This window comes from Pseudorca crassidens, chromosome 3 (genome assembly GCF_039906515.1).
Source record: "Pseudorca crassidens isolate mPseCra1 chromosome 3, mPseCra1.hap1, whole genome shotgun sequence".
In the NCBI taxonomy this organism is placed as follows: Eukaryota; Metazoa; Chordata; class Mammalia; order Artiodactyla; family Delphinidae; genus Pseudorca; species Pseudorca crassidens.
This window is the reverse complement of record NC_090298.1, coordinates 145,636,879-145,660,937: the sequence shown is the minus strand read 5'-3', so window position 1 is coordinate 145,660,937 and position 24,059 is coordinate 145,636,879. Positions and strand designations below refer to the sequence as shown.

The window sequence follows — 24,059 nt, the reverse complement described above, 5'->3', positions numbered from 1 at the left end:
CAAAAACAAAAACAAAAACCTTACAAAGGATCTAGAAAACATGCGGGCATTTTGCCCTTTTCTCTTGCATTTTTAAATGTTTGGATTTAAGAAATTAAGGATAGGGCTTCCCTGGTGGCGCAGTGGTTGAGAGTCCGCCTGCGGATGCAGGGGACGCAGGAGAGGCCACAACAGTGAGAGGCCCACGTACCGCAAAAAGGAAAAAAAAAAAAAAAAAGAAATTAAGGATAACAGATACATTGTGCAAAATGTTATTAGATAACTTTAGTCTCTGTACTAGGCTTGTTTCACATATTGTCTTTTTCTTAACATTTTAAAAAATTTATTTTATTGAAGTACAGTTGACTTACAATGTTGTGTTCATTTCTGCTGTACAGCAAAGTGATTCAGTTATATATATATGCATTCTTTTTCATATTCTTTTCCATTATGATTTATCACAGGATATTGAATAGAGTTCCCTGTGCTATATAGTAGGCACACATTGTCTTTTAATCTTCAGAAAAAATATGTAAGTAGACATTCCAATTTTACAGAAGAAATTGAGGACCAGAGAAATAAGTAACTGGATCAGATCTAGGTCTGTTCTACTCAGAAATCAATGTACTTTCTATACAGAAAAATACAGCTCAGGTGTTTTCCAACTGCTGGTTGTAGCCTATGAAATCAATTTAATGGGCTGTAACCAGCACTTTTTAAATAAAAAGCAAAATTGAATCCGGGCATTCCCCTGCCCACAAGGGTAATAAGCATAACAAAAAACACATAGAAAGGCTAAAAGCAATAAGCAAAACATAACAGGAAAATTCAAATTAAAAGGAAAGCAAAAGTCATTATTGCAAGGAGAGCAATATTCAAGTCAAACCACTGAATAACATTAAGAGCTTTAAAACTCTCTAAAAAGCAAAAATCTATAAAGAGGATAATATGTGCTTTTATATACTGAATAAAATTCCACAAAGTACAAAAAAGTTAGAAATATTTAAAAAAATTTTTAAGCACCTTTTCATCTTCGACAGATCAAGCAGACCAACCAACAAACAACACTTAAGATTTTCCACGGAACGTTAAAAACAACAACAACAACAAAAAACTGATAGAGAATCCTAGGCCACAAAAGAAATCTCAAATACAGTTAGAAAGCAGGAAGAGATTATACATTTGAGAGTAGGCCAAGCAGAAAAGTCTAGATTTAGTTTGCCAATTATTACTTGCATAAATTCCAAAGGTAAATACACAGAACAATGACTGGCACAGGCAAACCAAACACCTTTGAGTTGTTATTGTAAATGCCAGCTTGGCCCCTAATCTAGCCTACAATTCTTCCCCCTTAAACCTAAATCTTACCAACACGTTGTTGGGAAATGAGATCAATGGAAAGCCAGAAGCATTCATTTGGAAAAAGAAGAGACAAGCTTGTCCAAAAAAGCAGCCCCTATCTCTCATACCACTCTTGAAACTCAGAAGGAAGAAAGCCATGAATAAATACATCTATACATACATGACTTTTTAATACGACGACTCCAGCCACCAGTAAGCACGACTTAATCAGAAACCTTCTACTCCTCCACACAAACACTAAAATGTAGAAACAAACTGTTTTCTTTCTACAATAAAACTAAAAAGTAATAACAAATTTTAAATCCATTGGGAGTTTGACTGAAATCACTGCTACATGCTATTTCCAATGTAGTAAGTTTCCTTCCAACTTACCTAACCTGTAGTTCCACTCAAATTTTTAACAAGTATTTGGCTGCTATTAACATTACATGACAAGATTATACTAAGGTATCTGGAAGAATAAATATAGGAGAGTTTTTCTTCCTTTCCTCACCACCAATTATTTTTTTAAAAGAGGGGAATGCTTATGTTATTAGATAGTAAAATTTTTCTTAAAAGCTATAATAATTAGTGTGGTACTAACAAAGCAAGACCAATGAAACAAAACAGGAAGTCGAGAAACAGATTCATTTACACTTACAATTTGTGTATGACGAAGTTAGAACTTCAACTAGGGGAGAAAGGGATCATTTAAGAAAGAGGATTAAAAATAAAAGTTAAATGCTACCTCATGTCACATACCAATATATACTATGGATAAAAAGAATCAAGTGTGAAAAACTCTAAAACCATAAAATGACTAAAAGCAGCTACCAAACAGAAATAAAATTTAGATTTGCCTAAAAAATTTTTTTAGCTCAGGAATGTTCATAATCAAATTTCAAAGACAAATACATTGGGGGAAATATTCTGACATATGGTAAATAACTTACCATATAAAGATCTCTTATAAATTACTTAGGAAACCAAAATTAATACTTTAATAGGCAAATAAGCAGAGTAACTACCAATATTGCAAAACAAGAAATTTAAATGGCTGTCAAAAATGAACATGTACATAACAAAGAAAGATGTAATTTTTCACCTATCAAATTAGTAACTTTAATTTTTATATACTTTATAGGAACTGGGCTCTTTGGTAGGATTATAAATTGTTACCTTTCAGAGAATATTTATCAACATTACTACATAACACTGGATATAATTTAACTTACAGCAATTTATCCTAAGGAATTGTAGACCTACACAAAATTGTAGCTACAACAATTTATAACACAGAAAAATAGAAAACAATGTAAATGTCTAACAAGAGGGTTCGGACATCATTTAAGTATATGATACAACAGGAGAAAATTTAAGTTCTTTTAAAAAACTTTTCTACTGAAGCATAATACATATACATTACATACATAAATACATATATACACACACATATGTTACACACACATAAACACATATACTCATGTATATAAGGTCTAGATGTAAATTTTATTTCTTACTGTAAAAACACTGAAAACCCCTGGTTAAGGTATTAGAGTACAATGAATCCCATACTGCAAAACTTACCACCTTTTCAGTTCTCCTAATTATATCAAACTATATTTTCATATCTCTCTAATACCTCCAACTGTCTGTTCTTAACAAAAAGAGCTGGTCTCCTGTTCAGTTTACTGTAACAAACAGTATCTGGCTAGAATTTCATTATAGGTTTTGTTTTTAACGGTATTTATTTTTACAGTAACCTATCTCAGTAAGTTGCCATTATTTCATGGCAACTTACAGTGATGCATAAGTTGCAGTGACGCATAGTTCCCTTTTCTGATTTTTCAAAGAAAGCGGATTTTAAAAATATGTGAAGTAGAACAAAAGAACAAACGCTATGCATATATCAAAAGCTGTGAAGGCTGCTGTCACCTGTCTAAAACTGGTGAAATACTATCTAAAAGGAACAGTGACATGAAAAATGGTCTAAACTATATTAAATGGAAAAAAAAACAAGTCAAAATATGTCTGTACGACCCCATCTTTACAAATAAAAATTTATCTATCAATCTACTTATTTAGAAAAGCAACTAGAAAAAGTGTGTTAAAATGCTAACAATACTATCTCTAATTTTTATTCTTTTTCCTTATATAGCCTATCTAAATTTTCCTTGAAGACACATCTCTTTTTAATAACAATGAACAGTGGTTTTTTCAAAATGAAACTTAAAGGAGTAAAAGATCTACATCAAGACCCCAGATATATATGCTCTAGTTTAAAGAAAGAGAAACTAGACACTGAAACTTCCAGCAGAGTCAGATGCTGCTGCATGTCATCTGACCTCTCTATGCCTGTTTCCTGATCCATAAAACTGAAATGAAAACAGGGCCTCCCCGACAGAAAATTTTAAAAAGATAATCCTGGCACTTAATATGGGCTCCTTTAGTCAAATTTAACCTCCACAGGACAGAGGTGTTTGACTGTTTTATTCATTCTGTATTCTTTTTAATTTTATTTATTTATTTATTTTGGCTGTGTTGGGTCTTTGTTTCTGTGCGAGGGCTTTCTCTAGTTGTGGCAAGTGGGGGCCACTCTTCATCGCGGTGCACGGGCCTCTCACTATCACGGCCTCTCTTGTTGCGGAGCACAGGCTCCAGACGCGCAGGCTCAGTAGTTGTGGCTCACGGGCCCAGCTGCTCCACGGCATGTGGGATCTTCCCAGACCAGGGCTCGAACCCGTGTCCCCTCCATTGGCAGGCAGATTCTCAACCACTGCGCCACCAGGGAAGCCCACATTCTGCATTCTTAGCATTTAGAATAATTCCTGACACACTACTTAAGTAGAGAAGTATAATAAATATCTACTAATAATATTATCTATAGTTATTACAATCTTCCTGTTAACTGTAAAGGCCAAAACTGTAATTTTGTTTCTGCTTACTCCTTTTCCATATTTTCCAAACTGTCTACAATGAGCAAGGATTCAAAATGTAGGGGAAGAAAAACATGCAACACCATTTCTGGTCCTCACAGAAAGTAGCAAGAAATAAAATCTATTTTCAGAAAGGCAGTCACCCTTATCACCTCCAAAGTATTCATTTACCTAGGTAAAAGAAGAACATCTCATTAATTATTTGACTGTTTAAAAAGGTCCAAAAGAAGCACAGACACAAGTCTGCTGGGGTATCCCTAAGAAAGCAGACAAGGAGTGGCAGCATGTGCACTTAAATGCTTCCTAGGGCTTAACACTTTGGAGAGAACTTTAAAGTAAAACTTGTAAAATGTTTCATATGCACTAAAGGAAGCCAGAAAAAGAAGGTGCTTTAGAAGTGGTAACAGAAGAATGGCCAAGAGATCCTGAGTTGTGAAGAATGGCGGAAGGCGTCAGTCTGCTGAAGTGTAAAGAGCAGGCCTTCAGAGCCAGGAGTCCCCAGTGCAAATCCCAGGCTCTGCCAATTACAAACTGTGACTTCCGGTTAAGTCACTTGACTTCTCTCTCAGATTCGGTTTCCTCTTTTATAGGACAGGGATAATATTGCCTATGTTGCAGGAATAGAAATAACATGTGCAAAGTACCTACAACATAACATTGCTCGGGGGGGGGGAAATAATACACCAGAAAAACATTTTTACTCTTTTGCTTCTACTATAAATCATTTTAAAAGAAACATGAAAGCATCTATCAGTGATGTCAGGCAAAGCTAGAGAAATACCATCCCACATCACAATCATTTCTCATATTACTGTGTTCAAGGGTAACTTAACAGACTCAGCAAAGATTTCAAACAAGAAATCTACCCAAGAAATTGTAAAGCAATGAATTATATTGAATATTTATAATAACAGTAGCTACCACTTATTGAGTACACTTTAGAGATTGTATCATTTAATGAAAACTGGGGAAAGAAAACCAAAACCACCAAAAACTTAAAAGAGTAAGAGATGATGAATTTAACACGATACCAATCAAAACTCCAGCAGGCTTTACCACCACCCCACCCCAGCCCCCAGCAAAATGAGCTGATTCTAAAATTCATATGGAAATATACAGAGTGAAGGCAATCTGGAAGAACTAAGTAAGAGAATTTACACTACGAAATATCAAGATCTAAAATATAGCTATTGTAACAAAGAGAGTGTTAATATAGGAATAAAAGTAGACAAATTGATCAACAGAACAGCATCCAAACTCAGATTCACACATGTGAGTTCACTTGACTGAACACTAAGGCAACACTTCGGTGCAGTGGAGAAAAAATGCTCTTTTCCATAAAAGACCGTATCAATCGGACATCCTTATATTTTGAGCCCCACTCTCTCACCAAGGGGGAAAAAAAATCTATTCTAGATAGACTGTAGATCTAAATGTAAAAGGTAAGCTTTTAGAAGAAACCACAGAACATCTTCATGACCTTGGAATAGCTAAAGCTTTCTTAAACAGGACAAAGCAACTGCTAACCAGAAAGAAAAATCTGATAAATTGGATTATAATGAGGAATTTCTCTTCACTGAAAGCACCATTAAGAGACTGAAAAGATTAAAATGTTCTAAAATTTATTTATGGTGATGGTACAACACTGAACTGCATACTTGAAATGGATGAATTTTATGATATGCAAAATTTATCTCAATTTTTTTAAGGAATTAAATTTAAAAGAAAAAAGGCAACCCACAAAGTGAGAGATTGATTATATATCCAGAACTTTAAAAAACAAACAAACAAACCCTCACTTCAAATCAATAAGGAAAGCAAACACACACACACCCTCCCTGAAAAAAGGTGAAACACTTATACGAGCACTTCACAAAAGAAAATATCCAAATTAAGTTAAAAAATGAAAATTCAACAAAAGTGCTGTCATCTGGAGACAACCATTTGCTTTGGAACACAGGTTGAAAACTATAGATATATAAAAGAAAACTGTCTGATGCATGCTCTCCAGTAGAACTGCTTTTCACATATGTCATAGATATCTTTCCATGTCACTGTAGACCTTTATTTTCATTTTTAATGCCAACAGTTTACATCATCACATAATTTATTTACTCAATCAGGTTAAGTAATGAACATTTAAACTTTTTACTGTCACATGCAACACTGCAATTAACCTTCATGCCTACTTTGAGTAATTGCCTCTTTCGATCAAATTCCTAGGATTGCTGAATCCATGAGAATGTGTATTTAATAAATGGATGTCTGAACAGAATTTAATTTCCTTTGTTTAATCATTTCTTTTCATCAGAATAGACTTCATATGACAAGTTATTAAATCTAATGGTCAATTCTCATTGCTCATATTTCTGTACCTATCAACAAGATTGAGCATTCCCCCCTTCGTGATATACTTCAATCACATGGCTTCTGGGGCTCTGCATTCACCTAGTTCATTCACCTACCACAAGAAACGTTAAAGATTTTCAGACAGAAGAAAAATGAAACCAGAAGAAAACTTGATTCTAATGAAGGGATGCAGAGATAAATGAAGAGAAAAATGGTAAAAATGACAGTTTTTATAAAATAATTTTTTTCCTTTTTTAATTTCTTTAAAATCTGATTGACTACCTAAGAAGTTCAAAATGCTGCTGAATGATATTAAACAAACCACAAATAAATGGAAAGGCATCTTTTAGCCATGAATTTCAAGACTTAATATTGTTAAGATGACAATACTACCCAAAGCAATCTACAGATTCAATGCAATCCCTATCAAAATTCCAACAGTGTTTTGCAGATATAGGAAAGCCCATCCTAAAATTCATACAGAATCTCAAGGGACCCCAAATAGCCAAAGTAATCTTGAAAAACAACATTGGCAGCCTCACACTTTCTGATTTCAAAACTTACTACAAAGCTGTAGTACTCGAAACAGCAATGGTACTGGCATAAAGACAGACATACAGACCAATTACAGTAGAGAGCCCAGAAATAAATCCTCACATACAAGGTCAAATGATTTTTTTTTTTTTTTTTTTTTTTTTGCGGTACGCTGGCCTCTCACTGTGGTGGCCTCTACCGTTGCGGACCACAGGCTCCGGATGCGCAGGCTCAGTGGTCATGGCTCATGGGCCCAGCCGCTCTGCGGCATGTGGGATCCTCCCGGACCAGGGCACGAACCCGTGTCCCCCGCATCGGCAGGCGGACTCTCAACCATTGCGCCACCAGGAAGCCCAGTCAAATGATTTTTGACAAAGGTACCAAGATCATTCTATGGGGAAAGAACAGTCTTCTCAACAAACACTATTGGAAAAACTGATATACACATGCCAAAGAATAAAGTCGGGCCCTTACCTGGTAACATATATAAAAATTAACTCAAAATGGGTCAAAGATCCAAATGTAAGAGCCAAAACTACAAAGCTCTTAGAAGGAAAGATAAAGGAAAGGCTTCATGACATTGGATTTGGCAATGATTTCTTGCACATGACTCCAAAAGCACAGGCAACAAACGTAAAAATACATAAGTCAGACTATATCAAAATTTAAAACTGCTGTGCATCAAAGAGTACAATCAACAGAGTGAAAAGGCAACCTACGAAATGGGAAAAAATATTTGCAAGTCATATATCTGATAAGGGATTAAGATCCAGAATATATAAAGAACTCCTACAACTAGACAGCAAAAACAAACAAACAAACTGATTCAAAATGGGCAAAAGACTTGAATAGACACTTCTCCAAGAAGATATACTAATGGCCAAAAAGCTTATGAAAAGATACTCAACATCACTACTGATTAAGGAAATGCCAATCAAAACCACTATGAGATATCACCTCACACCTATCAGAATGACTACTATCAAAAAATCAGAAAATAACAAGTGCTGACAAGGATGTGGAGAAACTGGAACCCTTGTACATTGCTGATAGGAATGTAAAATGGTATAGCTGCTATGGATAACTGAATGGTGGTTCCTCAAAAAATTAAAAATAGAATTACCACATGATCCAGCAAGACCACTTCTGGGTCTATATCCAAAAGAATTAAAAGAAGGGTCTCAAAGAAATATTTATACACTTATATTCATATAGCAGCATTATTCACAATAGTCAAAAGGTGGAAACAAACCAAATGTCCATTGAAGAATGAAATGCTAAACAAAATATGGTATAAATATGCAATAGAATATTATTCAGCCTTAAGAAGAAAGGAAATTCTTATACATGCTATAACATGGATGAATCTTAAGGACATTATGCTAAGTGAAATAAGTCAGTTATAAAAAGACAAATACTGTACGATTCCACTTATGTGCAGTATTTAGAGCAGTCAGTCATAGAAACAGAAAGTAGAATGGCTGTTCCTGCTTTGCCAGGGGAAATGAGAAGTGGTTATTTAATGAATAGGAAAAAGTTCTCAAGATTGGTTGCAATGCATAACATTGTATAACGTTACTGAACTATATATACTTAAAGTTAAAAATGGTAAAATGTATACTGTGTGTATTTTACCACAATTTTTAAAAAACCTTTTTAATTGTTGACTGAAAATGACTTTACCAATATTTTCTTTCAGTTTTACTGAGATATAACTGACATATAGCAATGGGTAAGTTTAAGTGTACAGCATAATGAGTTGACTTATATACATCATGAAATGATTACCACAATAAGTTTAGTGAAAATCCATCATCTCATACAAAATAAAGGAAAAAGAAAAAATATTTTTTCCTTGTGACGAGAACTCTTAGGATTTACTCTCTTAACAACTTTCATATATAACATACAGCAGTGTTAATTATATTAATCATGTTATAATTACATTCCTAGTACTTATTTATCTTATAACTGGCAGTTTGTACCTTTTGACCACATTCTCCCTCTCCATACCCCTGCCTCTGGTAACCACAAATCTGATCATGTTTTCTGTAAGTTTGTTTGTTTTTAAGTATAACTGACCTACAACACTAAAAATAAATAAATAAACAGCTTCTGAAGTTATGCATTTACACACATACATATGACTCAGTAGTTAAAGCAAAAATAATAACAACATATCATGGAGTTTATAGCCTTTGTAGAAATAAAATGTAAGACAACAATAGCACCAAGGAGGGGAGGAAGGTAGGGGAAGTATTGAATGTATAGATGTAAGTTCTTTCTTCCACATGTGTGAAGCAGTATCTTATCATTTCAAGACAGGCTGTGACAAGTTAAAGGCACGAATTGTAAACCATACATCAACCATTAGAAAAAAAATTAAGCAAAAGAGGTTTAACTAATAAGCCAATGGTAAAGATGAAAATGGAATCACTCAAAAACTAAATCCAAAAGAAGGCAGAAAAAAAGTGTAAAAAGGGAATAAAGAGCAGGTGGGACAAATAGAAAACAAATAACAGGGGTAGATTTAACACCAAACATCTTAATAGCTAGTTAAATGTAAGTGGTCAAAAAAACCCCAATTAAAAGACAGAGATTGTGGAATTGGAGATAACTATATGCTATCTACAAGAAACCCATTTTAAACACAAAGGAACACTGGCTAAACCTAAAAGGACAGAAAAAGATAAATAACATCCAATGACTGACTAATCAAAGGACATCTAAAGTGGCTATGTTATTATTGGACAAAATAGATTTTAGAACACGGAATGTAACCAGGGATGAAGTGACATATTTTCATAATGTTAAAGGGATCAATTTATTAAAACAATATAATGATCCTAAATGTATATGCCCTTGGCTAACAGTTTTAAAATACATGTGGGGGAGAAAACAATAACATACTCAAAGGAGAAAAAGACAAATCCAAATTTTTATTTGGACACTTCAACACTCCTCTCTTAGTTATGCATACAAGTAGACAGAAAAGAGTAAAGATATGGAGGACGTGAATAACACCATCAGCTAACTTAACCTGACATTTATACAGCACTCTACCCAACAAGGGAACACATTCTTTCCAAGTACAGACCAAACGTTCAACAAGATAAATGCTATTCTAGGCCATAAAACAGGTTTCAATAAATTTAAAAGGACTGAAATCATGCAAAATATGTACTGAGATGACAAAGAATTAATCCAAAATTAATCTAATAGAAAATCCCTGAATGTTTGGAAATTAAACAATGCATTACTAAACAACACATGGGTCAAAAAAGAAATCACAAGGAAAATTAGAAAATACTGTGAACTAAATGAAAACGAAAACTCAACATATTAAACATTGTGGGATATAACTAAAGTGGTGCTTAGAGAGACTGACAGCATTAAATGCATGTATTAGAAAAGAAAAAAATGGTCTTCAAAGCAATAATCTAAGCTTCCACCATAAAAAAAATAGAAAATTAGTGAATTAAACCCAAAATAAGCAGCAGGAAGGAAATAATAAAGATGAGATCCAAAATTTGTACACTAGAAAATAGAAAAACAATAAGGAAAAAAATCAGTGAAACCAAAAGTTATGTCTTTGAAACAATCAACAAAATTGACAAACTTCTAGCTAGACTGATAAGGAGAAAATTGTATAAGAATCATTTCCGGGCTTCCCTGGTGGCGCAGTGGTTGAGAGTCTGCCTGCCGATGCAGGGGACACGGGTTGGGGACACGGGTTCGTGCCCCGGTCCGGGAAGATCCCACATGCCGCGGAGCGGCTGGGCCTGTGAGCCATGGCCGCTGAGCCTGCGCATCCAGAGCCTGTGCTCCGCAACGGGAGAGGCCACAACAGTGAGAGGCCCGTGTACCGCAACCGCCCCCCCCAAAAAAGAATCATTTCCAATCTCAGAAATAAAAGTGGGAACATGAATACAGATCCTATAAACATTAAAGGAAAACAAGGGAATATTACAAATATGTACTAATATATTCCACAACTCAGATGAAAGGGACAAAGTCCTTATAAGATACACAAATACTCACACAAGAAGAAATGGAAAACCTCAATAGCCCTATAGCTATCAAAGAAACTGGTTTCAGTCGTGAATTTTACTTAGTATTTAAGGAAGAAATAGGATCAATTCTATATAAACTCTTCCAAAAAGCAGATGAAAAGGGAACATCCCCAACTATATATATATTTTGTTTGTTTTTTGCGGTATGCGGGCCTCTCACAGTTGTGGCCTCTCCCGTTGCAGAGCACAGGTTCCGGACGTGCAGGCTCAGCGGCCATGGCTCACGGGCCTACCTGCTCCGCGGCATGTGGAATCTTCCCGGACCGGGGCACGAACCCGTGACCCCTGCATCGGCAGGCGGACTCTCAACCACTGCACCACCAGGGAAGCCCCCCAACTGTATTTTGAGGTCAGATTACCTTGATAACAAACATCTACCAATGACCAGTCCCTTCCATCAGGAAACTTGCACAAGCCTCTTAGATAGCCTCATCCACCAGAGGGCAGACAGCAGAAGCAAGAAGAACTACAATCTTCCAGCCTGTGGAGCAAAAACCACATTCACAAAAAGACAGACCAGATGAAAAGGCAGAGGGATATGTACCAGATGAAGGAACAAGATAAAACCCTAGAAGAACTAAATGAAGTGGAAATAGGCAACCTTCCAGAAAAAGAATTCAGAATAATGATAGTGAAGATGATCCAGGACCTCGGAAAAAGAATGGAGGCAAACATCAAGAAGATGCAAGAAATGTTTAACAAAGATCTAGAAGAATTAAAGAACACACAAACAAAGATGAACAATACAATAACTGAAATGAGAAACACACTAGAAGGAATCAATAGCAGAATAACTGAGGCAGAAGAACGGATAAGTGACCTGGAAGACAGAATGGTGGAATTCACTGCTGCAGAACAGAATAAAGAAAAAAGAATGAAAAGAAATGAAGACAGCCTAAGAGACCTCTGGGACAACATTAAACTCAACAACATTTGCATTATAGGGGTCCCAGAAGGAGAAGAGAGAGAGAAAGGACCTGAGAAAACATTTGAAGAGATTATAGTTGAAAACTTCCTAATATGAAAGGAAATAGCCACCCAGTCCTGGAGTGCAAACCCATACAGATAAACCTCAGACAAACACATTTGCAATTATAGGGGTACCAGAAGGTAGAAGAGAGAGAGAAAGGAACCTTGAGAAATTACCATTTTGAAAGAGATTATAGTTGAAAACTTCCCTAATATGAGTAAAGTTACATTATAGCCACCCAAGTCCAGGAAGTGCAAAGTCCCATACAGAATAAACCCAAGGAGAAACACGCTGAGACACACAGTAATCAAACTGGCAAAAATTAAAGACAAAGAAAAATTATTGAAAGCAGCAAGGGATAAACGACAAAAAACGTACAAGGGAACTCCCATAAGGTTAACAGTTTATTTCTCAGCAGAAACTCTACAAGTCAGAAGGGAGTGGCATGATATATTTAAAGTGATGAAAGGGAAGAACCTACAACCAAGATTACTCTACCTGGCAAGGGTCTCATTCAGATTCGATGGAGAAATCAAAAGCTTTACAGACAAGCAAAAGCTGAGAGAATTCTGCACCACCCAACCAGCTCTACAACAAATGCTAAAGGAACTTCTCTAAGTGGTAAACACAAGAGAAGAAAAGGACCTACAAAAACAAATCCAAAACAATTTAAGAAAATGGTCATAGGAACATACATATCGATAATTACCTTAAAAGTGAATGGATTAAATGCTTCGACCAAAAGACATGGGCTTGCTGAATGAATACAAAAACAAGACCCATATATATGCTGTCTACAAGAGACCCACTTCAGACCTAGGGACACATACAGACTGAAAGTGAGGGGATGGAAAAAGATATTCCATGCAAATGGAAATCAAAAAAAGAGCTGGAGGAGCAATACTCATATCAGATAAAATAGACTTTAAAATGAAGAATGTTACAAGAGATAAAGAAGGATACTACATAATGATTAAGGGATCAATCCAAGAAGATATAACAATTATAAATATATATGCACCCAACATAGGAGCACCTCAATACATAAGGCAACTGCTAACAGCTATCAAGGAGGAAATCGACAGTAACACAATAATAGTGGGGGATTTTAACACCTCACTTACACCAATGGACAGACCATCCAAAATGAAAATAAATAAGGAAACACAAGCTTTAAATGACACAATAGACCAGATAGATTTAATTGATATTTATAGGACATTCCATCCAAAAACAACAGATTACACTTTCTTCTCCAGTGCGCACGGAACATTCTCCAGGATAGATCACATCTTGGGTCACAAATCAAGCCTCAGTAAATTTAAGAAAACTGAAATCATATCAAACATCTTTTCTGACCATAACGCTATGAAATTAGAAATGAATTACAGGGGGGCTTCCCTGGTGGCGCAGTGGTTGAGAATCTGCCTGCTAATGCAGGGGACACGGGTTCGAGTCCTGGTCTGGGAGGATCCCACATGGCGCGGAGCAACTGGGCCCATGAGCCACAATTACTGAGCCTGCACGTCTGGAGCCTGTGCTCTGCAACAAGAGAGGCTGCCACAGTGAGAGGCCCACGCACCGCGATGAAGAGTGGCCCCTGCTTGCCACAACTAGAGAAAGCCCTTGCACAGAAATGAAGATGCAACACAGCAAAAAATAAATTAATTAATAAACTCCTACCCCCAACATCTTCCAAAAAAAAAAAAAAGAAATGAATCACAGGGGAAAAAACGTAAAAAACAGAAACACACGGAAGCTAAACAATACGTGACTAAATAACCAAGAGATCACTGAAGATACCAAAGAAGAAATCAAAAAATACCTAGAGACAAATGACAATGAAAACACAATGATCCAAAAGCTATGGGATGCGGCAAAAGCAGTTCTAAGACGTAAGTTTATAGCTATACAAGCCTACCCCAAGAAACAAGAAAAATCTCAAATAAACAATCTAACCTTACACCTAAAGGAACTAGAGAAAGAAGAACAAACAAAACCCAAAGTTAGCAGAAATCATAAAGAGCAGAGCAGAAATAAATGAAATAGAAACAAAGAAAATAATGGCAAAGATCAATAAAACTAAAAGCTGGTTCTTTGAGAAGATAAACAAAATTGATAAACCATTAGCCAGACTCATCAAGAAAAAGAGAGAGAGGACTCAAATCAATAAAATTAGAAATGAAAAAGGAGAAGTTACAACAGACACTGCAGAAATACAAAGCATCCTAAGAGACTACTACAAGCAACTCTATGCCAATAAAACAGACAACCTGGAAGAAATGGACAAATTCTTAAAATGCACAACCTGCCAAGACTGAACCAGGAAGAAATAGAAAATATGAACAGATCAATCATAAGTAATGAAATTGAAACTGTGATTAAAAATCTTCCAACAAACAAAAGTCCAGGACCAGATGGCTTCCCAGGTGAATTCTATCAAACATTTAGAGAAGAGCTAACACCCATCCTTCTCAAACTCTTCCAAAAAAATGCAGAGGAAGGAACACTCCCAAACTCATTCTATGAGGCCACCATCACCCTGCTAGCAACACCAGACAAAGATACTACAAAAAAATTAATATACAGACCAATACCACTGATGAATATTGATGCAAAAATCCTCAACAAAATACTAGCAAGCAGAATCCAACAACACATTAAAGGGATCATACAACATGATCAAGTGAGATTTATCCCAGGGACGCAAGGATTCTTCAATATACAGAAATCAATCAATGTGATACACTATATTAACAAATTGAAGAAGAAAAACCATATGATCATCTCAATAGATGGAGAAAAAGCTTTTGACAAAAGTCAACACCCATTTATGATAAAAACTCTCCAGAAGGTGGGCATAGAGGGAACCTACCTCAACATAATAAAGGCCATATACAACAAACCCACAGCAAACATCATTCTCAATGGTGAAAAACTGAAAGCATTTCCTCTAAGATCAGGAACAAGACAAGGATGTCCACTCTTGCCACAATGATTCAACATAGTTTTGGAAGTCCTAGCCATGGCAATCAGAGAAGAAAAAGAAATAAAAGGACTACAAATTGTAAAAGAAGAAGTAAAACTGTCCCTGTTTGTGGATGACATACTATACACAGAGAATCCTGAAGCTGCCACCAGAAAACTACTAGAGCTCATCAATGAATCTGGCAAAGTTGCAGGATACAAAATTAATGCACAGAAGTCTCTTGCATTCCTATACACTAATGATGAAAAATCTGTAGGAGAAATTAAGGAAACACTCCCATTTACCACTGCAACAAAAAGAATAAAATACCTAGGAATAAACCTACCTAGGGAAACAAAAGACCTGTATGCAGAAAACTATAAGACACTGATGAAAGAAATTAAAGATGATATAAACAGATGGAGAGATATACCAAGTTCTTGGATTGGAAGAATCAATATTGTGAAAATGACTGTACTACCCAAAGCAATCTACAGATTCAATGCAATCCCTATCAAATTACCAATGGCATTTTTTTACAGAAGTAGAACAAAAAATCTTAAAATTTGTATGGAGATACAAAAGACCCCAAATAGCCAAAGTGGTCTTGAGGAAAAAAAACCGAGCTGGAGGAATCAGACTCCCTGACTTCAGACTATACTACGAAGCTACAGTAATCAAGACAATATGGTACTGTCACAAAAACAGAAATATAGATCAATGGAACAGGATAGAAAGCCCAGAGATAAACCCACGCACCTATGGTCAACTAATCTATGACAAAGGAGGCAAGGATATACAATGGAGAAAAGACAGTCTCTTCAATAAGTGGTGCTGGGAAAACTGGACAGCTACATGTTAAAGAATGGAATTAGAACACTCCCTAACACCATACACAAAAATAAACTCAAAATGGATTAGAGACCTAAATGTAAGACAAGATACTATAAAACTCTTAGAGGAAAACACAGGAAGAACACTCTTTGACATAAATCACAGGCAGATCTTTTTTGGTCCACTTCCTAGAGTAATGGAAATAAAAACAAAAATAAACAAATGGGACCTAATGAAACTTCAAAGTTTTTGCACAGCTAAGGAAACCATAAACAAGACAAAAAGACAATCCTCAGAATGGGAAAAAATATTTGCAAATGAATCAATGGACAAAGGATTAATCTCCAAAATATATAAACAGCTCATGCAGCTCAATATTAAAAAAACAAACAACCCAATCCAAAAATGGGCAGAAGACTTAAATAGGCATTTCTCCAAAGAAGACATACAGATGGCCAAGAAGCACATGAAAAGCTGCTCAACACCACTAATTATTAGAGAAATGCAAATCAAAACTACAATGAGGTATCACGTTACACTAGTTAGAATGGGCATCATCAGAAAATCTACAAACAACAAATGCTGGAGAGGGTGTGGAGAAAAGGGAACCCTCTTGCATTGTTGGTGGGAATGTAAGTTGATACAGCCGCTATGGAGAACAGTATGGAGGTTCCTTAAAAAAACTAAACATAGGGCTTCCCTGGTGGCGCAGTGGTTGAGAGTTCGCCTGCCGATGCAGGGGACACGGGTTCGTGCCCTGGTCTGGGAAGATCCCACATGCCGTGGAGCGGCTAGGCCCATGAGCCATGGCCGCTGAGCTTGCGCGTCCGGAGGCTGTGCTCCGCAAAGGGAGACGCCACAACCGTGAGAGGCCTGCATACCGCAACAACAACAAAAAACTAAACACAGAATTACCATATGACTCAGCAATCACACTACTGGGCATATACCCAGGGAAAACCATAATTCAAAAAGACACATGCACCCCAATGTTCACTGCAGCACTATTTACAATAGCCACATCATGGAAGCAACCTAAATGCCCATCGACAGACGAATGGATAAAGAAGGTGTGGTACATATATACAATGGAATATTACTTAGCCATAAAAAGGAACAAAATGGGGTCATTTGTAAGAGGTGGATGGATCTAGAGACTGTCATACAGAGTGAAGTAAGTCAGAAAGAGAAAAACAAATATCATATATTAACGTATATATGTGGAATCTAGAAAAATGGTACAGATGAACCGTTTTGCAGCAGAAATTGAGACACAGATGTAGAGAACAAACGTATGGGCACCAAGGGGGGTAAAGCGGTGGGGGGCGGTTGGGGTATGATGAATTGGGAGATTGGGATTGACATGTATACACTGATGTGTATAAAATGGATGGCTAATAAGAACCTGCATAAGAAAATAAATAAAATTCGAAAAAAAAACTATCAATATCACAAGAAAAAGAAAAAAAAAGACCAGTACATGATTGTTGTAGATATTATACTACATTCATCTGAACTGGAAACTTAAAATTGGTGAATTTTATTATATATAAACTACACATGAAAAAAGTTAGCTTTTTAAAAAAATTAATTGCTACACAAAAACAAAAACTTTCCCACAAAGCAAACTCAAGCCCTAAATGTCTTTACTGATAAATACTATCAAACATTTAAGGAAGAAATAACAGTAATCTTTCCCAAACTCTTTTTAGATATAGAGAGGTTAATTCATTTTATTAGGCTAATCATAATGCTAAAACCTGAGAAAAGACATTATCAAAAAAGGAAGTACTGACCAATTACCTTCAGGTAAAAAGATTAAAATACCCTCAACCGAATATTAACAGATCAAATATAAAATTATATAAAAATGATAATACCTCATGATCAGCTGGGGCTTTCCCAGAATTAAAGATTAGCTGAACATTCAAAAAAATCAGTGTGATACACCATATTAAGAGAATAAGAAAAGTTATATGATGATTTCAATAGATGCATTTAGGGCATATAACAAAATTCAAAACGCACTCATGATTAAAAACTCTCACGTAACTTCCTCAATGTGATAAAGGACATATATTTTTAAAACCTATAGCTAATATCATACTTAATGGTCAAAAATGAAACACTTTCCACTGTACTCAAAACTAAAGTAGAATATCCATTGTCACACTTCTATTCAATACAAATTTCACTAGTTATAGCCAGTGCAAAAAGTCAAGAAAAGAAATAAAAAGCATAAATATCAGAAAGCATCCAGCTGGCATGAGTACCTAGACAGAAAATCTGAAGAGTGTACAAAACAAAACAAGTAAAATATGCAATGTTGGCAAAGTCACAGGACAAAAAAAATAAAAAGAACGAACGAAGCTACACAAAACTCAAGCCCTCAGCATAAGCAGAAGGAATAGAAAATAAGCAGAAAAAGAAATACTTAGATCCTAGGATGCCCATATGTTCCTACCATAAGCCTTCATGAAGAGCAAGAGTAGTCCAGGATAACTGTGCAAAAGAAAAAAAAGAGGGAAACAAGCAGCAGACTGAAGACTGACAAAAAATCCCATTAAGTGTGAAAATACTGAGAAAGAGTTTTGATAGGTCAGAGTTGATTACAAATTTGGGACTCAAAAGAGGATTCGAGATGCAAAGAAATAGTCTTCCAGGCACCACTCTTTAAGGAAAAAAAGTGTAAAAGGAAAGGCAAACAGAGGGAGCACTTCAACTTGATAAAGAACATCTACAAAAAACCCATAGCTGACATCATACCTAATGGTAAAAAACTTGAAGTTTTCATGCTAAGGAACAATGCAAGGATGTCCCCTCTCATCACTGTTTTTCAACATTGTAGTGGGAGTCCTAGCTAATGCAATATGACACAACAAGGAAATAAAAAGAATACATATCGGGAAGGAAGAAAACTATCTTTGTTCACAGATGCCATCATCATCTATGTAGAAAAAACAACAACAAAAATGACCCCCAAACTCCTGGAACTAGTAATCAATTGTAGCAAGGTTGCAGAATGCAAGGTTAATATAAAGTCAATCACATTTCATATATACCAGCAATGAACAAGTGGAATTTAAAATTAAGAATACATTACCATTTACATTAGGACCCCATCAAAATGAAGTATTTAGGTATAAAGTTAACAAAATATGCATAAGATCTATACGAGGAAAACTATAAAACTCTGACGAAAGATATTAAAGAACGAAATAAAGGAGATATTCCAAGTTCATAGATGGTAAGACTCATTATTGTCAAGATGTCAGTTCTTCCCACCTTGATCTAAATATTCAATGCAATCCCAATCAAAATTCCAGCAAGTTATTTTATGACTCTCAAACAAGCTAATTCTCAAGTTTACATGAAGAGGTAAAAGATCTAGAATGGAGAACACAATGTTAAAGGAACAAAAGAAAGTCAAAGAACTGACACTTCCTAACTTCAGGAATTACTATAAAGTAACACTAATCAAGATAGTGTGTGGTATTGCTGAAAGAACAGACAAACAGATCAAGAAAACAGGAGAGCCCAGAAACAGACCCATATAATCAGCTGATCTTTGACAGAGAAGCAAAGGTGATATAATGGAGCAAAGATAATCTTTTCAACAAACGGTACTGGAATAACATAGGAGAAAATCTAGGTGACCTTGGGTATAGCGATGACTTTTTAGATACAACACCAAAGGCACAGCCCATGAAAGAAATAATTGACAAGCTGGACTTCATTAAAATTAAAAACTTCTGCTCTGTGAAAGACAATATCAAAAGAGAATTTAAAAAAAAAAAGAGAGAGAGAGAGAAGCCACAGATCTGAAGAAAATATTTTCAAAAGACAAATCTGATAAAGGATGTTAGCCAAAATAATACAAAAAAAACCCCTTAAAACTTAATAATAAGATGAACAACGCAAATTTTTAAATGGGCAAGACATGAACGGACACCTCACCAAAGAATATATACAAATGGCAGTAAGCATATGAAAAGATGTTCACTTCATATGTCATCATATATCAAATTAAAACAATAGATACCACTACACACCTATCAGAATGGCCAAAATACAAAACATGGACAACACCAAATGCTGGTGAGGATATGGAGCAACAGGAATTCTCATTCACTACTTATGGGAATGCAAAATGGTACAGCTACTTTGGAAATTCAGCAGTTTCTTACAAAACTAAACATACTCTTATCCGATCCAGCAATCACGCTTTTCGGTATTTACCCAAATAAATTGAAAATTTATGTCCACACAAAAACCTGCTCAGTGATGTTTACAGTGGCTTTATTGATAATAGCCAAAATTTGGAAGCAACCAGGATGTCCTTCCGTAGGTGAATGGATAAACTGTGATATAGCCAGACAATAAAATATTATTTGGCACTAAACAGAAAGGAGCTTTCAAGCCATAAAAAGACATGAAGGAAACTCAGATAAGTATTACTAAGTGAAAAAAGCCAATGTGAAATGGCTACATACTATACGATTCCCGTTATACGACATTCTGGAAAAGGTAAAACTATGGAGACAGTAAAAATAATAGCGGTTGCCAGGGGTTAGGAGGAGAGAGGGAAGAATAGGCAGGGCACAGAGGATTTTTAGGGCAGTGCAACTATTCTGTATGACACTATAATGGTAGATTCATGTTATTACACATGTGTCAAAACCGATGATGATGTAGGTCCATGGATTGTAACAAATATACCACTCGGGTGCAGGATGTCAATAGTGGGGGAGGTTGCGCCTGTGTAAGGACAAGAGATATATGGGTACGCAACAGCCTGAGGTAGGGAAGATGCGTTAGTCGGGGGAAGGTTCTAGAAAAGTGGCGGCAGTGGCTCAAGCGGCAGTGGCAGCAGCACCGCGTCGCGAGTGGAGGTGCTCCTAGCGATGCTGTTTCCCGAGCTGCGGCAGTTCTCACTAGAGCGCCAGAATGCGTCCGGTTCGTGTTCGTCCGCGGAGATCTCTCTCATCTCGCTCGGCTGCGGCCAATCGCGCTGAAGCAACTGAGTCCGCGATGGAGAGAGAAAAGGAACAATTCCGTAAACTCTTTATTGTGGCTTGAGCTTTGAAACTACAGAAGAAAGTATGAGGAACTACTACGAGCAATGGGGAAAACTTACAGACTGTGTGGTAATGAGGGATCCTGCAAGCAAAAGATCAAGAGGATTTGGTTTTGTAACTTTTTCATCCATGGCTGAGGTTGATGCCGCCATGGCTGCAAGACCTCATTCAATTGATGGGACAGTAGTTGAGCCAAAACGTGCTGTTGCAAGAGAGGACTCTGGAAAGCCAGGGGCTCATGTCACTGTGAAGAAGCTATCTGTAGATGGAATTAAAGAAGATACTGAGGAACATCATCTTAGAGATTACTTTGAGGAATATGGAAAAATTGAGACCATTGAGATAATTACGGATAGGCAGTCTGGAAAGAAAAGAGGCTTTGGGTTTGTTACTTTTGATGACTGTGATCCTGTGGATAAGACTGTGTCGCAGAAATACCATACTATCAATGGTCATAATGCAGAAGTAAGAAAGGCTTTCTTTGTCTAAACAAGAAATGCAAGAAGTCCAAAGTTCTAGAAGTGGAAGAGGAGGCCACTTTGGTTCTGGAGATTCTCGTGGTGATGGTGGCAGAAATTTTGGACCAGGACCAGGAAGTAACTTCAGAGGAGGATCTGATGGATATGGAAGTGGTCGTGGATTTGGGGATGGCTATAATGGGTATGGAGGAGGGCCCGGAGGTGGGAATTTTGAAGGTAGCCCTGGTTATGGAGGAGGAAGAGGAGGATATGGTGGTGGAGGACCTGGATATGGCAACCAGGGTGGGGGCTACGGAGGTGGTTATGACAACTATGGAGGAGGAAATTATGGAAGTGGAAATTATAACCAGCAACCTTCTAACTACGAAGAGTTGAGACTTTGGTGGTAGCAGGAACATGGGGGACCATATGGTGGAGGAAGTGGGGGTTATGGAGGGAGAAGCCAATATTGAGCTTCTTCCTATTTACCATGGGCTTCACTGTATAAATAGGAGAGGATGAGAGCCCAGAGGTAGCAGAACAGCTTCAGGTTACCGAACTAACAATGTTAAGGAAACTCTTTTCTCAGCCATGCATAAATATGCAGTGATATGGCAGAAGACACCAGAGCAGATGCAGAGAACCATTTTGTGAATGGATTGGATTATTTAATAACATTACCTCACTGTACAGGAAGGATTGTAAAAAAAAAAAAAAAAACACCTTTGAGACAGTTTCTTAGCTTTTTAATTGTTGTTTCTTTCTAGTGGTCTTTTTAAGAGTATAGAAGCATTCCTTCTTTGATAACGTTAAATTTGTAAGTTTCAGGTAACATGTGAAACCTTTTTTAAGATTTTTCTCAACGTTTTGAAAAGCTACTAGCCAGGATCATGGTGTAATAAGACATAACGTTTATCCTTTAAAAAAAATTTAAGTCCGTGTGTAGAGTTAAGAAGCTGTTGTACCTTTACGATTTCATAAAATAATTCTAAAGGAAAAAAAAAAGAGAGAGAAATGGGAACTGGGAACCGTCTATATTTTCCACTCAGTTCCAGGATAAAACTGCTCTAAAAAATTAAGTTTATTAATTTTAGAAAAAAAAAAAAGGAAAGGAAAAGCCAGTTGTCTTTTGGAAACCATACAATTAAGGGAAGAAGAAATGGCAGGGGAGATATTTTAAGATCCTGCAAGATTAAAGAATTTTTTGAAACATTCAAAGGATGCAAACAAAGCCCTTCCTCCTCGATCTCCTGCTCCCCACCCCAAAACAAGACACCCAGTAAAGAAACTATGTTTTGGGGACTTCCCTGGCAGTCCAGTCGTTAAGACTCTGTGCTTCCATTGAAGGGGACACGGGTTCGATCCCTGGTCTGGGAAATAAGATCCCACATGCTGTGTGGCGCAGCCAAAAAAAAAAAAAACAAAGAAAGAAACTATGTTTTGTTACACTGACAGAAGATGTTCTTAAACTAGGACTCATAAAATTAACCTCAAACTGCCAGTCCTGCCCCCCAATATGAAGTGACATAAGCAAATCTTCATCTACACACACACAAAAATTCAGCTAATGAAATCCCCACACATAAAAGAAGAAAGGACAGGGAGGGGCAGAAGAAAATGAAAACCTCAAATCAGTCTCTCCTAACTGAGGTTCTACAAGATAATTAAGCCCTACTGAGAGTGATTTTGGTAATTGTTCACTTGATTTTCCTAGGGATAGTACATAGATACTATCATTCTAGTTATACATAAGAAAAGTAAACTTATTATATACTACGTATGCCTTAGTGCATTATGGCATATTGCGCTTATGGAATGTGCCTGAAAAGAGTACTCCAAACTGAACTCAATATGCTGAAACAAATATATGATGTTATTTTTTAAATGCCTTGAATCAGAATGTCAAAACTCAAGAAGGAAAACATACCAAAAGCAGAAAGAAATGAAACAAGATTTAACTCAGTAAAGAAATAAAAACAAGATTATAATAGAAATAAAAGTAAATTACAATGCCCCCAAAATGATAAGCTCAAATGAAAAATGTAATAATAGGCATTAAAGAAAAGCAGGAAAATAATCTAAGAGAACGAAAGTGAGATAAAGAAAGAAACAAAACAGGACAGAGAAGTAGCTGAAATCGAAGAAAAAGAGGAAGCCTTTCAGGGACAGACCCCTCCCCAATATCCTCTGCTTTAGCCTCTGTCTGAAGTACCTAGATACTAGCTAGTATCATTTCCTGAGCTGTCTTACAGATGTTAAAATGCCCACCAAATGCAAAGCGTTAACTAGTTGCTGACCATGAGCACACAGCCTCCACAGGCCTACCAGAGGCTAAGAACTGATAATGTTCACCCCTGTGACACGGCCCTGTTACCTCACCATCAACCAAAGAACTATGCATGAGCTGACCACATACCCGGGGACTCCTCTCCCTCATCTTGCCTTTAAAAGGGTTTTCCTGAAACCCACTGGGGAGTTCAGGTGTTTTGAGTACTAGCTGTCCTGGACTCCTTGCTTCGTGCCCTGCAATAAACGCTGC

At 36.5% G+C, this 24,059-nt stretch overlaps 1 protein-coding gene and 1 pseudogene across 7 annotated transcripts in view; one reads left to right on the top strand and one right to left on the bottom strand.

Annotated features, from left to right (window-relative positions):
- Positions 1-24,059, bottom strand: part of FBXW11 (F-box and WD repeat domain containing 11) — a 132,545-nt gene that overhangs the window by 51,161 nt on the left and 57,325 nt on the right. The window lies entirely within an intron of this gene.
- LOC137220588 (heterogeneous nuclear ribonucleoproteins A2/B1 pseudogene) lies at positions 20,853-21,930 on the top strand (annotated as a pseudogene).